General features: G+C 38.0%; 1 pseudogene; it reads left to right on the top strand.

The window, feature by feature from the left end:
* The first annotated feature begins 272 nt into the window (after window positions 1-272).
* Window positions 273-10577, top strand: LOC135320812 (guanylate-binding protein 6-like; annotated as a pseudogene).
* The last annotated feature ends 621 nt before the right edge of the window (window positions 10578-11198 follow it).

Genomic DNA, 11198 nt, shown 5'->3' on the forward strand with positions numbered 1-11198 from the left:
TAACAATAACTTTAATTATATTATTATTTTGAAATAACACTTTGGAGAGTGATATTATATTATTTCACTACCAATATCATGAGAGACTTGAGGGAATGATGGGGGAAAACCTCTGCAGTATGCTAATTCTAGGTTACATTTTGTCTCATGGAAAGCACAGAACTCTTACTTACCTTATCCTAAGTTGATACTTGCTTTGTATAAGTCTGAGTTAGAGAATGACTGTATAATCTGATTTCCACTAAGAAGCTCTTCTAGGTTGGCAGGTTGCCATGGCATCCAGACCCAAATTGATGGACCCCATTTGTCTGCTGGAAAGTGTCAAGGAGCTTTCAGTGAACCAAAAATCTCTGCAGATTCTTGGTGAGATTTCTTTGCCAGTGCTGGTGGTGGCCATTGTAGGACCGTATCATACAGGCAAATCCTACTTGATGAACCATCTTGCAGGTCAGAATCATGGTGAGTGTTGTACTGGGTCAAGGACCAATTGCTTGATTCTAGCTAATACCTCAGCTTCTTAATTTTTGTCCTGACCATGTGTAGGGGGAACCAAACTTCTCTTAACAAATCAACTTTCCACTCCTATTTCTCACTGCTAAACCACTGTCTTACTGTAATTCATTATCATATTGTATGTTTTATTCCTGTAAAGCAAAATTTCTCCTACCAATTCTCACAATCCTACCTTATTTTACATGCTTAAGCACTGGACTCTTACAATTGTGTCTACTCACTCTTGAAACACATTTTGCTTTTTTATGGACTATTCTCATCAACATATAAATGTGTTCAAATGTCTATAATCTTAAAAATATTTCCTGTATGTCATATACTACTGTGGCTAACACCTCTCCCCACTTTTGAAAAATTTGTCTGACAAAAAATATAATCTTGATTTTTTTCCCACCTTTTTCTCTTCCCATGTCTGTCTTCAGTCCATTTCTCTCTGGCTTTGAACCTCACCATTCTTTCAAGATACTCTTGTTATGATTATCAGTGACTTCCATTTTGTCTGATTCATGGATTCCCCTTTGCCTCTATGTTGAGCCCTTGCTTGGTATCTTTATCACAATTAATATTCCTTCCTCCTTGAAACAGATGACACACAAAGTAGGACATTCTTGAGGAAATGGAGAAAGCACCAACTCGTATGCTGGGATACTGACATTCCAATAGATCTGACTCTGTAGCCCCTTTGTTGTTTAGATTATCTGCTCTAACTGAATGCTGCTTTCTCCCCTCTCCTCACAGGCTTTCCTCTAGGCTCTACAGTGCAGTCTGAAACCAAGGGCATCTGGATGTGGTGTGTGCCTCACCCACGCAAGCCCAATCATACTCTGGTGGTCCTTCTGCACAATTAGAGCCTGGAGGATGTGTGAATGGTAAAGCAGAAATTCACAGTTAAATCCTTTTTATTCTGGATTTTCCCCTTATCTCTCCATGGTCCTAGAAATTTTAATTCTTTAATCTGTAAAATCTAGAAATCAATTATAGTAAATAAGGCAAACTATGATTTGTTTGAATCTCACTTCTCAGTAAGTTATCATGGTGTCTTAGATAAATTCTTTTATTTCTTGGCACTGTGTGGAAGACTTGATTACATTTAGTAAGTCATTATTGAACGGCTGAGTTCCAGGCCTTTGGACTTAGCATTGTAGATATCAGTGACCAAAGTAAATGTCCTGCCCTAAAAGAGTCTTTAGTTCAATTGACAAGACATTATCTGCAGTCAGATTTAATACCATGTAATTGGGAAAGAAGCAGGCTGGAGAGAAGAATAAATTACATTGCATTGCAATCCCCAATTTCTGGGAATTTCATGGGAGCTCCATGGCTGGAATGGCTTTTTTGAGTTATCCTGATTTTGGGACAGGGGTGCTGATACATTTTTGAAGAGCTGCTCCAGAAGCCTTTCTAATTAAGAGGGCTGACACCTGAATACTGTCTTCCACCAGCACTCCCAACAGCTGGGGGAATAAGTCCTTCAGTTTTGAAAGTCAATCCAGGCAGCACCTGACTGGTTTTGAGAACTTACAGTTAAGCATAACTAAGAAAGAGGAGAAGTATCAATCTGTGAGTGAGGAAAAATTTCTGATTCACCTTCTTAGCTACAAGGTGAAGAGTGTATTTGAGGGTTGGATTTAAGAGACGGGTTTACATTTTCTATGATGAAGTTCATCAACTACTCACAGAGTGTTCTGGAAATCTGTGAGACACCTCTGAATGTGCAAGTTCTATAAAAGTAAGTTTTTGTCCTACAAGAAACATTTTAAAATGGATTTCTGGTGTTTTAGCTTTCTGCTAATGGGTGAAATGAACTATCCCTCCTTTCCCCCTTTTGAGACTTATTTGGAAACAGTACCTACATTTTTATAGCTCTCTCTTTTTTCTCAACAGGAGTTAGAAAGTCTGTGCTTATTTTTAAAGCCATATATCAAACAATGATATAATCTTGCTGTTGAAATAATTGTTTGTCATAACTGCTACTTCTTCTTATCCTAATTGATTATTTTTAAAAACTGGGTTTTGGGGAAAGAAAGTAATGAATAGACTCTTATCCCCCCAAACTCCCATTTAGAATCTTCTCAACATAAACCACAGTTTTTGCATTTACACTGGGAGCAACTTTACATGCCATTTATAATAAAAAAAAAAAAACTATTTCCAGTTTATGCCATCATTTAGACAATGCTATGATTTATACAACTTAGCCTGGGCTTTAAGGCCCTTGATTAGGCTGCATGAAATCTCACCTTAACTTCTCCACTTGCCCTCTGCCCTCAAATGACTCTGTTCTAACTACAAGACCCCTGTCTTCTCCCATCTCTAATTTTGTTTCTCTGGGTTTTCCTGTCTAAAGGGTTCACCTTCATTTCTTCAGTTCCACATTTACCAGTTCTTTAATATTCAGCTCAAGACTTTGAGGAAGCTTTCAGATCACATATTCTTTCTCCAAATTTCATAGCTCTGTTCTTCCTTGATAGACTTCTAAATTTTAGTTTAGTGTTATAGCTATAGGTTTCACTGCTTATATACATTACTGAGAGTAAGCCTTTTACAGATACTTCTATCTTTGTTGCACTTACTGTTATGGATGTTTGTCCACTGCTTTGAAATAATCATGTTGAAAGAAAATTTTCATTTTTAGCATTGCTTTTTTAAAATCTAAGAACAGTGGGGGATATTTAGTAGCTTCCAGCAAGTATTTATTGATTGGATATAATTTAAATACCCATTTATGCCAACTATGGTGTATTTTATATGGACTCTGATTAATAAATATATGCAGAATGAATAAGTGCCCACACTCATCACTGAATTTCTAATTACACAACAGGTACTGTATTAGTTTTTTTGTATATGTTATTTTACTTTATCCAATCGAGGAAAAAGAAATCACTGTGAAAATTAGAATCCTTTTATATATGAATAATTTGCAAACACAAGAAATGTCTCTGTAATTGTCAAAGTTGATATCTGCATTTACATCTGTCTTCAAGCAATTTCTTTGCATGGTGAGTATGTTAGCTGAAATAATAAATGAAACCATGATTGAAGAAGTGTACAGAAGAATTTCTAATGTAGGGGTAAACTTCTAACTCTCTTGTTCTAATGTGCTTTCTAGGATGAGTCTAAGAAGGATTCATGGATCTTTGCCCTGGCCGTGGTTCTGTGCAGTAGCTTTGTCTAGAACAGCATGAGCACCATCAACCACCAGGCCCTGGAGCATCTGCAGTATCCTTCCAGGTCCTGAACCACCATGTTTCACTGAATTCATGGGAATGAGGATAGAGTCAGTCTCTCCTTTCCTGTCATTTAGTTTTCTTGGGTGGAGCAGAGGGGACCCATGGCAAAAGAGTTTGTTTATAATATTTTTATACTAGAGAAATGTGGGAATTGTTGGTAGTGAGTTTCTTTTCCCTAACCAAATCTTAGTTATGCGACAGAGCTTGCAAAACATCAGGGCAAAGTCCTCTCAAACACCTGATAGAGTAGAAGATTCCACAGAATTTGTGAATTTCTTTCCAGACTTTATCTGGACTGTATGGGATTTCACCCTGGAGCTGCAGTTATGTGGTCAGCCTATCACAGAAGATGAGTACTTGGAGAATGCCCTGAAGCTGATTCCAGGTATCAGAGTATGGCCTGGGCAGTGTACAGTCCAATAGAGTGTGGGATCTACTAAACAATATCCCTCATCTCTGTGATTGCATTTGTATTTGAGACTAAATCAAAGTCTGTGGAAATGGTGGCTGGAAAGTGGGTTGCAAAGATCTAGGGGCTACAGTTGAAGTTTACTCAAGAAGAGTAAAGTGTAAAGTGAAATTACTCAAAACTAATTTGTTTTTTATACATCTTTAAATTTAGCATCCAGATTTAAATGGGTGCTGAAACATTCTAAAGACCGGACACTGTGTTTCCTATTCCTTCAATTTGTCTCTGTTGAAGAAAACAACTAATCAGCTAATTGTTAGACATAAAACTGCAGTGAAAAGCTTATCTAATGAACAAAATATAGATTTCACATATTATTCTTTTCAAAGAGGGATATAAAACTTTCTAATCCTGTATAATTTTATCATCTACAAAATGATTATATGTTCTAAATGAACCTGAAGAAGTGACTGTCTTTACAATCTATGCCTTTTCAATAATACTGACAATTATTAGAACATTCATTTTACCTTCCACACCATAGCTTTCTCCTAATTCCCACATGTTTAACCATGAGTTAATTACAAGGTAATAAATTATTTTCATGGGTTACATTTCCAAGGATGTGTGTCTATTGAATCCTTGAGAGAAATATCAATCCCAATTTATTCATTCTTACATTCATGTTTCTAGTTATGATTTCTCAAAACAGCTATTAAGAAGTTGGCTGGCAGGAGAGGACCAGATATAATCATTTACCTCAAAGAGTTTATAGATTAGTGGTGTTACCTTAAAATTACATTTCAGGTACATTTATACTTCAGAGGTTTTTACTAAAAAATAGATAACACTGCATCAATTATTTTTAGCATCAAAACAGTTTTCCTTAAATAATGAGGATGTCATTCCTAATATTCCAATTGCTGTCCATGATCCCTTGTTTGTAGCTCTCCTTTTTGGTTCCAAAGCTCAATTCCTACATGAGGTTGAGTTAAGCAGAAAGTTTCATGTGACCTTTCATCCTTTTAGCTGCTAGTTAAGCAAACACATCATAGACAACCACTCTACTATGTGCATGTCTGGAGAGACCAGCCATAGGTTTCCTTTACTGGATCAGATGTCTCCCTAAATTTCTCTGCAGTTATATCATTGGTATAAGTCTGATGTTCAAAGAAGTATTGAATGTCTATGTTAAAAGAGTTCTGTGTGTAGAAATGGCAAAGACACACAAATCCCTGCCATGAACACCTGTAACCCCCTCGCCTCAAGACTCTACACACTCTAATCCCTGTTTTTCTGTCCCTCAGGGAAGAATCCCAAAGCCCAAACATCCAATCTACCCAGAGACTGCATCAGGCATTTATTTCTAAGATGGAAGTGTTTTGTCTTTGACTGGCCAACATAGGAAAAAAAAAAATTCTAGCCAATATTGGGATGGTATCTCAAGACCAACTGGATCCTAAATTCCAGGAGCAAACAAAAAGTTTCTGTTCTTACATCTTCGCTGATGCAAGGACCAAGACCCTCACAGAAGGAATCATGGTCACTGGGAAAGGTGAGTCTCTTTTTCCCATTTCCATGGGGACTGCTATGTGTTGAATATTTTATATAATGTGCTTTCTAGTATTTTTGTTTGATTCTATAAAGAATTCTGATTTTACAGACATTTATACTCCATGAAGAAATCTGTATACTTTATAATTATCTCACTTTGGGGGCTTTACAAATTCCTTCCCCAAATTGCAACTTTTGTCAATGATATCGGTGGCTCCCACTTATCTGAAAACATCCTCCACTTAGAATATAATCACTCTCTTGGTATAAAGACAGAATACTGCATGTTTTCAAAGGAAGTCCTATACAACAAGTGTTCTTCACAAGGAGAATTCAAAAGATATTTTGAGAATTTAGAGTGGTCCAAAAATAAATATTAGCCCATAAATCACTGAAAATCCATTCAAAGCCTCAGAATTAGGAATAAATTAAACATGGTACACTTTGCCTCATCTGTCTATCTATGTAATCTATATTGCTTTCAATTTTTAAAATGAGAAACAGTGTTTTCCAGATAGCCCCTAGTATGTTAGATAGAAGTAGATATTAACTTTTTTAGTCCTGTGGCCTGGAAAACCATAAAAATGAAGAGTCAGTAAAAAAAATGAAGGTGATAATAGTAGAAGGAGGTAGGGGTGCGTGTGTGTGTTTGTGTGTGTGCATGTGTATATGACCCTAGAAGCATAGTCTCAGAATCCTGGAGCCATTGACTGATAACTTGATATTTAGCCCCTAAATTTCCTGGCTTCTTCAGGGCTGAGGACTCTGGTTGTGACCTACATGGATAATATCAATAGCGGAGCAGTACCTAGCTTGGAGAATGCAGTGACAACTCTGGCCCAGCTGGAGAACTCAGCTGCCATTCAGAAGGCAGACAACCACTACAGCGAGCAGATAGCCCAGCGAGTGAGCTTCCCCACAGACATGCTGCAGGAGCTGCTGGAGGCTCATGCTGCCTGTGAGAGGGAAGCCCCTGCAGTCTTCATGGAGCACTCCTTCAAGGAAGACAAGCAGGAGTTACAGAGGAATCTTGTTGTAATCTGTTTTAGTATTTACCGTATGTCGCCTCCCCTTGAAGAATGAAACCTAGAAATGTTGTTACCGGTCCCATGGCTCATCTCTCACTCAAGGATAAAGTAGTCCATGTTCTCATGAGGGACAGAGTTTCAAAGGACTACATTTCCTTCTTTTTTGACTGCCACAACTCAGGCAGTTTATCTGGAACTCTCTTTGACCTTCAATGAAAAATCAGAATGGATATCCTCTTGAAATAAATACTTCTGTGGATTCCAAGCCTGTCCAGAACACCCAAGACATTCTTTAGCTGGCTTCTTTTTCTGTGAACACACTCCTATGGCTGGGAACCAAAATTTCTCTTTTCAGATCCACATCTCAGGCCACTTTCAGCTTAGGTTGCTCCTTGTTGTATCTATCATTGAAGACAGAGAGAATCACTGAATGTGGCAGCTTCAAGGAACCACAGAGATTAGGTAATGCAACTCCAACAGCTCAGATGAAATACCCAAAGGAGGTTAGGGAACTTCCCCATGGTCTTCCAGAGTTTTCAGAGCTGTGAATAAATCAAATCTTGTGACTGCTGTTTTATTACATGTTCTCGAACAGGATACTTTTCTCATGAGGAACACAGTTAGACCAATTCTTCTACCAGATCCTTTGGAAATTTACTTCCTCTGTTCCTTGCTTCTGGTGACAGCCCTCTAACTTTCTTCCCTCTAGGAAATCATAAAGAATAAGAAAGAGGATTTCTTGATGCAGAATGAAGAGACATCAATCAAATACTACCAGACTAAACTTGATCAGCTTTCAAAGACACTAATAAAAAGTATCTCAGCAGGAACTTTCTCTGTTCCTGGAGGTCATGAACTCTACAGGAAAGCAAAGGAAATTATTGAAAAGGAATATCACCAAGTGACCATGAAAGGAGTGAAGGTGAGGAATAAGGGAAACATGGGGAACCTACAGAATAGTCAAAGGGGTCTCCTGAAAATCTGAGAGTGCAGCTCCATGCATGCATAAAGAGAGAGTATGGGGCCATTCAAACAGCTGTGGCTTTTAAGGTTCACTGAATGCTATTTATTCCTGAAGAGAGTACAAATGTCAACTCCCAACCATGAGTACAGATTTCTTAAATCCACAAGAGACAGAACAGAAATTATTCATTTTTTTTTACTCAACAACATATTTGACGTGTTGAGCACTGATAATTTACAAGTCAGTCTTTGTACACAAGGATGATCACAAGTGAGACAGGAAGTCAACTACATAGACAAGTTATAACACTCAGGAAAGAGCTACTTAGGTGTTAGAAACAAATATAATAATAATAATTAATAATAATAATAATAGTAATAATAAAATAGTAAAAAACAACAATAAAAATGCAACTAATATATATTGAACTGTTGTTTCCTATAGCCAAAATGTTAAGCTCTTTCCCTAGACTCTTTAACTTAATCTTTCAAATAGCATTAAGAAGCATCTACATTATCAACATTTTAAAGATCTGAACTGAGAAGCATAGGCAGGTTAAAATAAGTTGTCTAAAGTTATAACCAGCTAGTGGCAGAGGAGAACAGCAGCACAATTTAGAGGCACTATTTCACACTGGTAAAGCAGATATGTAAAAGCACCAGAGATTTGGGGTTTGTAGAACTGAACATGATTCTGACTGGCTGGATTCTAGAGTGGGGAGAAGGAAGTAGCACTGGGCAAGAGACTGGAGAGAGACAGGTCACTCTAAGGAGCTTGGACTCATTGTAAGGAACCACTGTGGAACTTTAAACATGAAGCAAAAGTTACATGGACTTAGTTGTCTTTGCAGCACTAATTTCCCTATTGGAAATCTAATTTCTGTGCTCCTCCTTGGTTCCTCAGGCAAATGAGTTCCTCCAGAGGTTTCTGCAGTCCCAGGTGGCACTAGAGAAATCCTGCAGGCAGATAAAGCCCTCACTGATGGGGAGAGGCCATAGCAGGTACGGGGTAGGGCTGGGCTCACATTGGGATGCGTATGTTCTTGCAGTGCCCTCTGACAGGTGTGAGAGCAAAACCTTCCCAATACCGGAGCTTCCTTCCTTTCTGTGGAACAACCCTGCTGCATTTGGAAACAGCAAAGGGAACTGTGATTGGACGCCAGACAGGCAGAGCCTTTTGTCTCACATTCTGAAGTGTGCTCTCGATGGTGTGGAAGTGGGGTGTGGGGGGAGGACTTCAGAGATTTCCTATCTCTCTCTTCAATTTTGTTTGGCCTCTGAGCTCAGGAGGGTGGAGGTCAATTCTTGCCTATATTTTCCCTCTCTAATACCTTCCTGGGGCAGAAGAGTGGACCTTGAAGGAGACAGCTGAGAAGGAACAGGAGCTGCTGAATCAGAAACTGCAGGAGCAGCAGCAGCAGGTGGAGGCTCAGAAGAGAAGTCTCCAGAAACACATAGTCCAGATGATGGAGAAGCTGGTGAGAGAAAGAGAAAACCTGCTGAGAGAGCCAAACAAGATATTGGAGCATCAGCTGAAGGTGAATCAGGCTGTGGCAGTAGTAGAGCTTGATAGCTTTGCCCTGGTACCCCAGGAAGGGATGGGTGAAGGTTACAGCATGGTCATGCAGAGATCACAAGTGCATCTACTGCTTGTGATTTATTAAAACCCTGAAGCCTTTGAATCCTTCCAAAACCTTTAAATTCGGCTCTGTAAGTAGACTTTGGAGAGTTCAGGATGAGTATTCCCCCCTCTACTCCAAGCCCTCAGAGAATATAAATAGGGTTGAATAGCCATTTAGGGAATTTTAAAATGATCTCACAGGGCTTGATTGATCAGATATTCCAACTATGTGTGTTTAATATGAACAACAACTAGTACGCTCTACCAAGATCACTACCTTTTACCAGGAGACCTGCTCAGCCCAAGGCCCTGAGGTAGATCTGTTCTGACATAAAACTACCAGAAATGTCCAGACTTAAAAACACATAGAAATGATAGATTTTACACTTGCTGCATTGCCTCCAGGTGTGGACAGATCCCCAAGCTATCATGTGGCTTGGAGGGATTTCTCTCATTGTTCATCTGAACATGATTTATAAGAGATTTCTATAAATTAGGGGCCATGTGTTTATAACAGATTTCTATAATATGGGTGACAGTGTCATCCTGAGTGGGACTGAGAATTAGTGCAGTCAGACCAAGGCTACCTCTCATTTGCATTTTTTGACTGGAAAATATTACATTTGTCCTCATGCCAGGCTTAGCCTCCTGGCAAAACCCTAAGGTATATGAATATTATTAAGGCTGTAAACTACACTTCCTCTTAATATTTAGGTCCAAACCAGGAAATATTCCTTGTTACAAGAGTCTCCTTTCATGATTAAGAGAGAACAATTTTAGGAATAAAACAAAGATAGTCTGACAAAGTTTTAATGTTTGACAAAATGTAATCCTTGAAAAAATGGGGGATTTAAAAAGTTTTACTTCCTTCCTCATTTTTATTTTTATTTTTTTAGGTCCAAGAAGATCTGTGTACTGAAGGATTTAGAAAGAAATGTGAGGAGATGAGTACAGAGATAAATCATTTGGGAGAGAGAATTGTTGATACTAAAAATGATGATAGTTCCTTGCTTGCACAAGCCTTGGACAACCTTGGCAAAAGAATCGCTTCGTTATTGCCTGCCCCAGCTAACATTCTTGGTAATGTTATGAAAGTAGTGAGCTCACTATTTAAAAAGAAGTAGCTCTCCTTGTAAAGAAATCAGATATATAATATAATATACATGTATGTTCTCTGGCCTATTTCTGATGTGCATGCTTTTCACTTTCATCCAGCAATGCTTTAAATATAAAAAGTGATTTCTAGAGAATACTGATGCCTGGCCCACATTAGATAGAATAAATGCGTGGACACTTTGATATAGTGTGTTCAGTTTTAGGAAATATATATGTGTGCAAAATCATATATATGTGTATGTACATATATACAAGAGTTTCACTGAGGCTTCACTTCTAATGGCAAAAGATTGGAAACCACTTAATGCTCATTTATGTAATTTGGTAATATATATTTTGCATGCATAGAATTCTTTGCAACCTAGAATACTAGGTTGCTAGTAAATAGATAGTGGAGCTCTATTTGTATAAATATAGAACAATCTGGAAGATAGAATGTAGAGTGAAAAAATGAGGCACAAAAAAGTTTGTATAATGTGTTCACCGTAAAAAAAAGAAGGCAATTATTTTGGGCACTCATACACATGTATGTATAGTACATTTCTGGAAGATTCATTAGAAATTGGTATCATTGGTTCTTCCTGGAGAAGACAGCTTGGCATCAGGGATGGAAAGGGAACATGCTTTTCATTATATACTCTATATTTTCAATTTTGCAAAGTTAGCTTGTGTTATTTCTCGAAGAACAAAGAAAACAAACTACAATACTAATAATTAAAATAGTAAATGGAATGTGAATAAATGGAATTGCTCATTGCTTC

This window comes from Camelus dromedarius, unplaced genomic scaffold, assembly GCF_036321535.1.
Source record: "Camelus dromedarius isolate mCamDro1 unplaced genomic scaffold, mCamDro1.pat HAP1_SCAFFOLD_20, whole genome shotgun sequence".
NCBI classification, from domain to species: Eukaryota; Metazoa; Chordata; class Mammalia; order Artiodactyla; family Camelidae; genus Camelus; species Camelus dromedarius.